At 35.0% G+C, this 10945-nt stretch overlaps 1 pseudogene; it reads left to right on the top strand.

Annotated features, from left to right (window-relative positions):
* Nucleotides 1–9085: 9085 nt before the first annotated feature.
* LOC118022470 lies at nucleotides 9086–10219 on the top strand (annotated as a pseudogene).
* The last annotated feature ends 726 nt before the right edge of the window (nucleotides 10220–10945 follow it).

Below are 10945 nucleotides of genomic sequence, written 5' to 3'. Positions count from 1 at the left end.
TTAGGCACTGAAGCTGACTCAGAGAATAAAAAATGAAATTGGACATATACACATATATATGTGTATAGGTATACATATGAATATGTATGTCCTTATCTGCCGTGCATATGCATGTGTGCATATTTCAGAATTTAAATTATATACATAAACACATATACAATTGTATATACATTTATGAATGTATATTTTCTAATTTATATTATATGGCATATGCGCATAAGTGTATATAATATTTTATCCAATTAGGTTGTTAGTGGCTCTAGCTATCATCTATCTCATCTATTTCTTCACATTTATATCTATGTCTACTTACATACCTGTCGCCTTATCTACTTATTAATCTGTGCGGGGCGCCTGGGTGGCTCAGTCGTTGAGCATCTGCCTTTGGCTCAGGTCATGATTCCAGGTCCTGGGATCGAGCCCCGCATCAGGCTCCCTGCTCGGCGGGAAGTCTGCTTCTCCCTCTCCCACTCCCCCTGCTTGTGTTCTCTCTCTCGCTGTGTCTCTCTCTGTCAAATAAATAAATAAAATCTAAAAAAAAAAAATCTATAATCTGTGCATCTGTCCATCTGTAAAACTCTGTGTTTCCATTTTAAATTTACTATTGCACTACCTATATTTGAGAAATATAACCATTAAATATTGTAATGTCCAGGGAAGTCACTAAATGGTGCAGTGGTATCATCAAACAGTCCTAGAGACTGGAGCTCAGACTTATGATTGGAAAGATTTTCAAGGAGGAATATGATCCAGTTTAACAAAGAAAAAGAAGTTGATTATTTTTGACATAGAGATATCAGAAAGAGAGACACAGAAGCAGGATGGAGGTTGGGTATTTATATGGCTTGTTTGAAAAGTCATGTTTTTTGTTTTTTGTTTTTAAAGATTATTTATTTATTTATTTGACAGAGAGACACAGAGAGAGGGAACACAAGCAGGGGGAGTGGGAGAGGGAGAAGCAGGCTCCGGGCCTTTTTTTTGTTTTTCAAAATGAGTCTTGATGGATTTCCTCTCATTTCATCAAGAAAACAATTTAACGTCATCCTGTTTTTCCATATCCATGGTTCTCTCAGGTTAATTGAGCATTAATCTCATAACGGATATTATATACCATATACAACTAGTTGGATTGCATGTCTGATTTTAATATATACATCATAATTGTGCTGAATAATGAAGATAGTGAGATATTTGCCTTTTGGAAAATGTGTAACTTGATATCTACATACTATCATCGTGATTTTGATTGAAAATGCTGTGTGTCATGAAATAAAAGTTAATTTTAAATACAATTTCATGAAAGAGTGAACACCTATCTATTACTAGAGATATGCATGCTGACCATCTCCTGTCCCTATTAGAAATGTTAACATACTGACATATTGTGCACCTGTAAACTGGGGGTCTTGCCTTTGAGGTCAATTCAGTGATTGCTTCATTTTCAGGGTCCTACCGATGATACTGCTTAGAAGGATCAGCAAACTTTTTCTGTGAGGAGCCAGATGATAACTATTTTCTGTTTTGTGGGTAATATGTATGGTCTCTGTCGTAACTACACAACTCTGTCGTAGTGTGAAAGCTACCGTATACTCCTGAGGGACAAGTGTGACAATAACAGAAGCACACATAGTGAGTGGTCTCAAAGAATACAGAACTCAAGACGATAGTAACAAGTGTGGGCTGTTCTCTGTTTCTTCATGATTATCCTCCCCGTATCCTTAACTAGGATATTTTTGGCTTGATATCATTGTAATAAGTGGGCTATTTAACAGCACACTTTAATAGCCTTTTCGTGGTGACCAGAAAATACTGACTCACACTTTCAGTTTCCCTAATTAATTCATTCCCAATGTGTGTTACAACCAGATCAACTTAAGTGGCTAAACGCCTCTTCTTCTGTCTAAAAGTCTCAGCTTCTTTTTCTGTGGAAGGAAATATCTTTACCAAAGAAAAAACAAGTTGGAACTCAAACCTCCTCATCTGAATATTACATTTGATTCCATCCTTTTATACCTATAATATTTTCTATCCAAATGTGAACGTAAGAAGATCCTCTTTTTTCCCTACAATTGCTTGCAGAATTATGAACCCAAACCAGCCACCTCCAAATAATTTAGAGACTGCCACCACTTTAGGAAATTATATAGTGCCTCCTTGCTTCTTTTTATATATGTAGTTGGATCAGGGTTAATTGGGCATTATATAAAAGCAATTATATACAGTATTTAATGATTTGGATTATAAACTTGATTCCAAGTTTTCTGGTACGTAGAAGATATAGAGAGATCGAGGCTCACATGCCCAGTGGAAGAACCATACAGTTAAAAAATGACCTTTTATCCAGCACTCCAAGAGTTGTCCCTGTAATTAGAACACACTTAATCAAATGTGAAGCAAGAGGCTTCATATACCATTGTACCTATTTTTGCCATTCCCACGATACTTCATATAATCACGTTATAGCTCTTATTTTATCTCACAAATATGCTGCAGTTTCCAAAGGGTTGTAAATTATTTATTCTTTTATTTTGGTCTGACTTTCCGAATATCTAGCATAATGCTTGGAACAAGTAATGCATTAAAATTGTGGGGTGGGGGCGCCTGGGTAGTGCAGTCGATTCAGCTTCAGGTTCTTGATTTCAGCTCAGGTCATGATCTCAGGGTTGTGGAATCAAACCCTGCATTGGGCTCTGCACTCAGCAGGGAGTCCGCTTGAGAAATTCTCTCTCTTCTTCCCTCTCTACTCCCCTCTGCCCCTCCCCCTGCTCCTGTGTGCTCTCACTCTCTCCCTCAAATAAATAAATAAAATCTCAAAAAAAAAAGTTCGGGGGTGCCTGGGTAGCTCAGTTGGTTAGGCGACTGCCTTCGGCTCAGGTCATGATCCTGGAGTCCCGGGATGGAGTCCCACATCGGGCTCCCTGCTCAGAGGGGAGTCTGCCTCTCTCTCTGACCCTCCCCCTTCTCATGTGCTCTCTCTCATTCTCTCTCTCTCTCTCAGATAAATAAAATCTTTAAAAAAAAAAAAGTTCGGTGAATATGTGACTATTTCTCCAGACAACTGAGTTCCCTGTCCATCAGTCTACTCAGGAGGGATGGTGTGATAAAAGCGATGGTCTGCGGACATTTCCTGAATGTCTGTGTATATCAATAAGTGAATGATGCATTAACTATAATACACATTAACATGCATCTAATTAATTAGGTTCTTATGCCTGATAAAAGAATAATGAGAAACTCTAAAAGATATTGCTTTGAGATATTTCCCTCTGGACTCATTTACAAGCTAACAGAAGGATGTAATCTGGTAATCGGTAAAATTTGCATATTTGTGAAAGAAAGATCTGTGAAATGATAGATCTTTAAGAACTTTGCTCTACTGGTATTTTATAAGTTCATGCCATGGGATGATGAATCCATTTGGGAGAAAAAGCCGTCCTAGAAAATTTGAGGCTAAACACACTAAAATATAATAATATCCAATGTGAAAACTAAAGATGCATATAAACTCCTTATTGAGAAAGCTCCACTTGTCTTTGATTTTGCATTTTTCTGTGCACATCACAAAGAGGCCTGTGCATAAAAGTTTGAGCAAATGAACACTGTGTTAGTATTAATGAAATACAAGAATATTTGAAGATCTCTGGAAAATAAAAGGACTACTTTCCCTTAGATTATATGAATAGCATTTATAATTATGTATAAATTTGTAATTAAATATTTCAAAACAACAAATCCAATCTTTGAACAATTTGTTTTGCTTCAATTGAACAAGAGGAGTTTCTAACCTGAGGTACATGTCTGGCAGTTAGCATTCTGACTATATCCTCTAGATACTGTGAGGAGACTGATGCATACATGAAACTATGAGACTACAGAGGAGAAATCATACATAAAAAATGATTTTTAGAAGAATCTATGATCAAAAATGGTTAAGAAGCAGAGTTGCACAAAAAAGGATCAAGAACCTTGATTTTTGACAAGGTTAAAAAATCCTTATAGATGTATACTACTTAATATCAATATTAGTAATATATTCTTTTAAATAATCATAATGTTGTTTTTGTTTTTTTTTAAGATTCTATTTATTTATTTGAGAGAAAGAGAGGGCACAAGCAGGGGAAAGGGGCCGAGGGAAAGGGAGAGGAGACTCCCCACTGAGCAAGGAGCCCAATGCAGGACTTGATCCCAGGACCCTAGAATCATGACCTGAGCTAAAGAAAGATCCTTAACCAACTGAGCCATCCCAGTGCCCCATAATATTGTTTTCCTAATAATAATAATCAAGCCTTTGTACTTGCTACATCTTCTAACTTTAAGATTGATCTTCACCTAGTTTACCATTTTACCAGCTACATATTCATCCATTACTTTTAGATCTCTGCTCAAGTGCCTTCCCTGACCACCATTTCTAAACTACCCCAACCATCTTTTATTATCTCTTTATTCTACTTGTTACTTCCTTACAGCTCTTTACACATACAAGCATCATGAAGTTAGTGGTATCATGTCATGTTTGCTACTGTGTCTTCAACTACAAAGACATTTAATAGGGGCTCAATAAATAATTAGTGACTAGTGAATACTGAATGGAGAAAAATTCCCTATCCAACCTGGTATTGATATTAGACTAATATAAATATTCCAGTTAGCCCAACACCTTTTTGGCTCTTAATTTTCAATGAATAAATACATGAATCAACACATATTTTTAAACTTATTATGTATTTGAGAGATATTTCTATATAAATAATTGCATAAAATACTTAGCAAACATTTATTAAGAGCACTATGAATAATGCATGCTTTTCTGTTTCTGTTTCTTTAATTATTGAACTAGAAATATTTCAGTGTCACATCTTCCTTATCCATTTGTCTATTGATGAACACAGGTTGCTTCTATATCTCGACTATTATAAATAATTCTGCAATAAACATAAGGGTGCATACATCTTTTCAAATTATGTTTTCATTCTCTATGGATAAATACCCAGTACTGGAATTATTGGATTATATTGTAATTCTATGTTTAATTGTTTTAGGAACCTCCATACTGTTTTCTGCGTGGCTGTACCAATTTACATTCCCATCAACAGTAGATGAGGATTCCTTGTGGAATCTAAAAAAATAAATGAATGAACAGAGAAACAAACAAAAAGTGGAATCAGACCTATAAATATGGAAAGAAACTGATGGTTGCCAGAGGGGTGAGGCGGTAGAGGGATGGGCAAATGGATGAAGAGTTAGAGAGATAGACTTCCAGTCGTGGACTGAATAGTCATGGGAATAAAAGTCCAGGCAAAAAAGGGTGGTAGTAAATGATATTGTAATAGCATTGTGTGGTGACAGATGATAGCTATACTTGTGAGCATTGCATAATGTATAAACTTGTTGAATCACTATTTTGTACATCTGAAACTAATGTATTATTAGTTGTGTGTCAACTATACTCAAAATTTTTTTTAAATATTTTAATGCCCATGAACTTACTTATTGACATATTTCACTGTAACTGACAATAGAAGGTTAAAATATAAATAATTTACAATTGAATATAGTGAGTAAAACTTGGAATGAATAGAGAAGAAAAAATAATAAAATTACCAAGATTTAGATTATACTTAAGAAAATTTTTCAAGGAAAAAAGCAAACTACAACAGAAGTCAGTGCATTTATGGTTGACAGCAAAAGAGTGCAAATATTTTTAAATGAAAATACTAGGCAATTTTTCTTTCCAAATTTCATTCTATATTTTAATGTTGTCTTTGCTCCACAAAACAAAGTAGAATAAATTCCCAAAGAACATTTTTGGTAACTACAGAGATAAGCCAATAGATAAATAATATACTAATGTTCAATAGAAAATTGTTATTTTGACCAGTTTATTTAACTTGTTGTTAGTAATGTGAAAATAACCTAAGACTCCAGATGACACTCTATACTCAAGAACAAAATTAGTGCTTCTTAAACAAGAAAATAAATATATTAAAAATACATTAAGATAACCAACTCTGATAACATAACATTGAAAAAAATAAAAATAATGTTATCCATGGATATGATATTGATGAATGCTTTGAAAACCATATTTATTTTTTAATTTGTTTAATATCTTATTATTAAAATGTGAAAAATTCTCTAGAAATTCGGTTCAAAGTTATTTACTCTATAGAGAGCTAGATATTTGAAATAAGTTCACTGCTATGATCATTTTTAAATGTTCCACTTTTCTTTGCTCATGTATTTCAAATAAATGATTTTCATACCACCACTTTAATTTGTCCATATGTCTTTTAAAGTAATTGATATATTTTTCTATTAATTCAAAAGTTAACTAATTATTTTAGAAGGAGATGCATTTAACACTCAGCGGTATGCCAGTCAAGTAATATGTGTTGGGTCCATACTCTATATTAGGTATTCTGCTGGGTTTCAGAAATTAAAGCATGAACAAGACAAACATATTTATTATTTTTTAAAAAATGTTGTGGTCTATCAGGGTAAAGAGATAATTAAAAATACAACTAATTATTAAGAAGTGATAAGTTTTACAATAACAGAAATAGAGAGGCTTTGAGTGATGGATTATAATGTTTCATTATATAAAGACATGGTACAAATAATCTTACTATCCAAATTATAGTATTCAGTTATTGCCTTATTGTCTAAGATATGTTTCTGCTTTCAAACTTTGTAGAACTGCCCTACGAGGTAAAACTCTTTCTAAAAAGTGTCTTAAAAATCCTTTCATTTCAGGGGTGCTTGGGTGGCTCACATGGTTTAGCATCTGCCTTCAACTCAGGTCATGATCCCAGGGTCCTGGGATCGAGCCCCACATCATCGGGGTCCTGGCTCAGCGGGGAGTCTGCTTGCTTCTCCTTCTCCCCCCTTCTCCCTCTCTCTCTCTCAAATCAATAAATAAAATCTTCAAAAAAAAAATCTTTTCATTTTACCTCATGTAGGCTTTACCCATAGGGGGGAAAATCTCTCCAAAAGCCCAAATAGTTTATTTCAGTTAACCAGTTATTTAAAAAAAAAATAAAAATAAAAATAAAAATAAAATAAAAACAACAAAAAAGGATTGACCTGATATTTTAAAGTTTTATTTATTTGTTTATTTGAGAGAGAGAGAGAGAGAAAGAGAGAGTATAAGCAAGGGGAGGAGAGGGACAAGCTGACTGTGTTGATCACAGAGCACAACTCCGGGTTTGATCTAAAGACCCTGAGATCATGACCTGAGCCTAAATCAAGAGTCCAAAGCTTAACTGACTTATCCACCCACGCATCCCTAGACTGATCTGATATTTTAATTGATTTCACTCCATTAAAGAAATCTTTCAATTCAATTAATGTAAGAAAATTAAGTTTACACAGGCTATTTAGTTTTTCAACCATATATTCACTTGGCCTTCAATTCTACAACTTGGCTTTAAATTTTACAACAGTATAATTTAAGTTTAGGAGATGAGAAGAAATAGCGACCAGAGGATGTTATGTCTGAAAAAAAAAAAGCTGCAATTTGAAAATCACATTCTTCTTCCAAACACAATCTTCTCTCTGTGCCTCTGGATGTCAAAAATATCAACAGCGATATTTTATGATCAAGCTATTGTGTTCTGTATTTATTCCAGCTACATACATACCTAATAAATGATGTTTCACAATTGCTCTTTAAACCATACCATGGTCAGTAAAACACGTCACGTCTGAGATTTGATATCAGATGAAGCAATAGGACTTATGGAGCTCAGATAAGCTTTCAGCAATGACAAAATGTGTCCTTTTTAGCATTAGCACCAACTGGCTTCTATCTAGGTATTATGTTAAAAGAGAAAATAATCTCTAGCACATGATTTAAAAAGAGAAAGTCATGGGGATTGGCATCTTTATATACAGCACCTGAAAAGTTCACAGTTTGAAATGTTATAATCCTCTCTCAACACTGTAATTATCACCTTCAAAAATGTCTTTGAAGGTGTTCTTTTATTATCCTAGCACACAATGGTATACCAGATTATAACTATTTTTTGGTGAGATATTAAATTATCCATTTTGGGAAGCACAAATATTTTGGTAAATGAAAAAATAAGCAATGGTTTTACCACAAGAGACATGACATTTTATATTATGAAAAACAATGGATGTTTTTGTCACTTTTTTATTTTGCTAAAATGATACAGATTTATCAAATTCCTAAAATATGTTATTGTAAATTCCCCCACTGGTTATTTAACTTCATTTGATATACAACATAAGTCTTTGAGGAATAAATTATTATATAATTTAAAGAATATTGAAATAAGCTCCTAAAATTGAAATTTTAAGTGTAATGGCATACATATTTAAAGTTCCTGGTCAAACAAGGTAATACCTTGTATTTCCACGCATCTACTCACAATCATAGAATGTTTTTGTAATAAAGTTTGAGTGACAGGGGCGCCTGGGTGGCTCAGTCGTTAAGCATCTGCCTTCAGCTCAGGTCATGATCTCAGGACCCTGGATCCAGCCCCTCATCGGGCTCCCTACTCTGCGGGAAGATTACTTCTCCCTCTCCCACTCCCCCTGCTTGTGTTCCCTCTCTAGCTGTGTCTCTTTCTGTCAAATAAATAAATAAAATCTTTAAAAAAAAAAGTTTGAGTGACATTATAAATTCTGTAGGTGTATAAATGTGTGTGTGTGTGTGATCGTTCTCTTAACCTGCTTGGAGAATTTTAAGATCTTAAAAATGATCTCTTGAATAAGAATAAAAAGAATAAAAAGAATAAAAAAAAAGATCTCTTGAATTTCTCTTTTTCATCACTCTTCTTTTACAAGTGGGGAGCTTACATTTATATTTTCCTAGGTAAAATTGGCATAGTCCCCAGTATGGCATGTTTGCAAGAATATGTTTAACAGCAAAAAGCTTTTTTCTTTTCTTTTCTTTTTTTTTTTTTTTTTTCTTCAAGCCATTAGAGTTTTGTTATTCAGGATTATGCCTGTAGCATAATTCTGGAGAGTAGTGGGCCTTCATTTTATCTATAAATACAGACCTAAAAAATCTTCACTGCGGCGGCGCTGCGCGGAGCTTTTCGGCTTGGAAGTCGTCGCCATGGCGGTCTTTGCTGGTCCGGCTAAGCCGTTCCTGTCGCTGAACCCGCAGGAAGAGGCCACATTTCAGAAGGAGCCAGCGACAGGAGAAAGAAAAACTGACTCCTGGAGTAATCTGTGTGCGCCACTTACCTCCAGCACTTTATGAAACCCAGATCCGGGCATATTTCTCCCAGTTTGGCACTGTTACAAGATTCAGACTGTCCAGAAGTAAAAGGACTGGAAATAGTAAAGGCTATGCCTTTGTGGAGGTTGCATCTGAAGATGTTGCCAAGATAGTTGCTGATACAATGAACAACTACCTTTTTGGTGAAAGACTCTTAAAGTGTCATTTTATACCACCCGAAAAAGTACATGGAGAACTTTTTAGAGAGTGGCATGCTCCATTTAAAAAGCCATCATAGGGGCGCCTGGGTGGCTCAGTTGGTTGAGCGACTGCCTTCAGCTCAGGTCATGGTCCTCGAGTCCCGGGATCGAGTCCCGCATCGGGCTCCCTGCTCAGCGGGGCCTGCTCAGCGGGGAGTCTGCTTCTCCCTCTGACCCTCCTCCCTCTCGTGCTCTCTGTCTCTCATTCTCTCTGTCTCAAATAAATAAATAAAATCTTTAAAAAAAATAAAATAAAAAAAATAAAAAGCCATCATATCCAGCAGTGAAACGGTATAACCAGAATCGGACCCTTCTTCAAAAGCTACAGATGGAGGAGCGATTTAAAAAGAAGGAAAAATTACTCAGGAAGAAATTAGCTAAAAAAGGAATTGATTATGATTTTCCTTCGCTGATTTTACGTAAAAAGGAAAAAAGAAATGCTTCAAATACTGGGCTTCAGAAATCTACAAATAGCCAGGTCTTATCAAGGAAAAAGAAGAAGAAAAAGGCTTCACGCGCTCCTACCACTCCTGAGAAGACTGTGGATAGCCAGGGCCCCACACCAGTTTGTACGCCAACATTTTTGGAGAAACGAAAATCTGAAGTGGCTAAAATGAACGTTGATGATCAAGATAAGGAAATAGTTTTCAAACAACCCGTACCTGGTGTAAAAGAAGAAACACAAGAGACTCAAACACCTACACGTTCGAGAAAAAAAAGACGAAGAAAAAGCAATCAGTGCTTCTGAAAAATGTGATTTTAGTGTGAGGGCTAATTCTTTGTATGTAACTAGATGCAGTGGAGTGCAACCATTGACAAGATTCTTGGAGGACAAACTCAGTTCAAGTCAGCACGGAAAGCGGTTGCAGCTGCCTTAGCTGCCCTTGCTGAGACGCGCAGGTGCCTCGCCTGCAGGAGTCAGGCGAACGCTACCTCTTTGTCCTGGTCTCTAGTTTTCTTTGCAGATGTCATAGCTGTCTTTAGTTACTCTGCCTGGATAGGAAAGTCACCATTTACTGCAGCTTTCGTTGTTACCATCAAATAAAATAAAATCTTGCTTGAAAAAAAAAAAATCTTCACTAACACCAATTCATCTCAGATTTATTGCATAAAAATAAAGAGTGTAGGTCTTATATACAGGTAATACTAAATACTGTTAACTTATCATAGGTATAATTATATCCAAGAAAGTACACTAATGGAATATAATACTTAACATCTTTTTTTTGGTACTTAACATCTTAATTACACACAAGTCAGCATATTCCAAGCAAAAGTTATATAGTTACAATTTTTTTATAACATTTTCTATAACTCATTAAGGAATAACTTTCTTTTGAACATGAATTTTAACATAAATTGAAGAATTCATTATTTAAGAAGACAAAATATAAAATCTCAGTTGAATATTAAGAAAATAGAACCAAATCACTCTTTGAAAAATCTGCCAAGATTTCTTTTAGTGATCTGAATTTATCATCAATTGTATATTAAA

The sequence above is a fragment of the Mirounga leonina genome, unplaced genomic scaffold (genome assembly GCF_011800145.1).
Source record: "Mirounga leonina isolate KUSES-001 unplaced genomic scaffold, KU_Mleo_1.0 Mir_176, whole genome shotgun sequence".
NCBI lineage: Eukaryota > Metazoa > Chordata > Mammalia > Carnivora > Phocidae > Mirounga > Mirounga leonina.
Note: the sequence above shows the minus strand (reverse complement) of the source record. Positions and strands in the feature narration are given on the sequence as shown.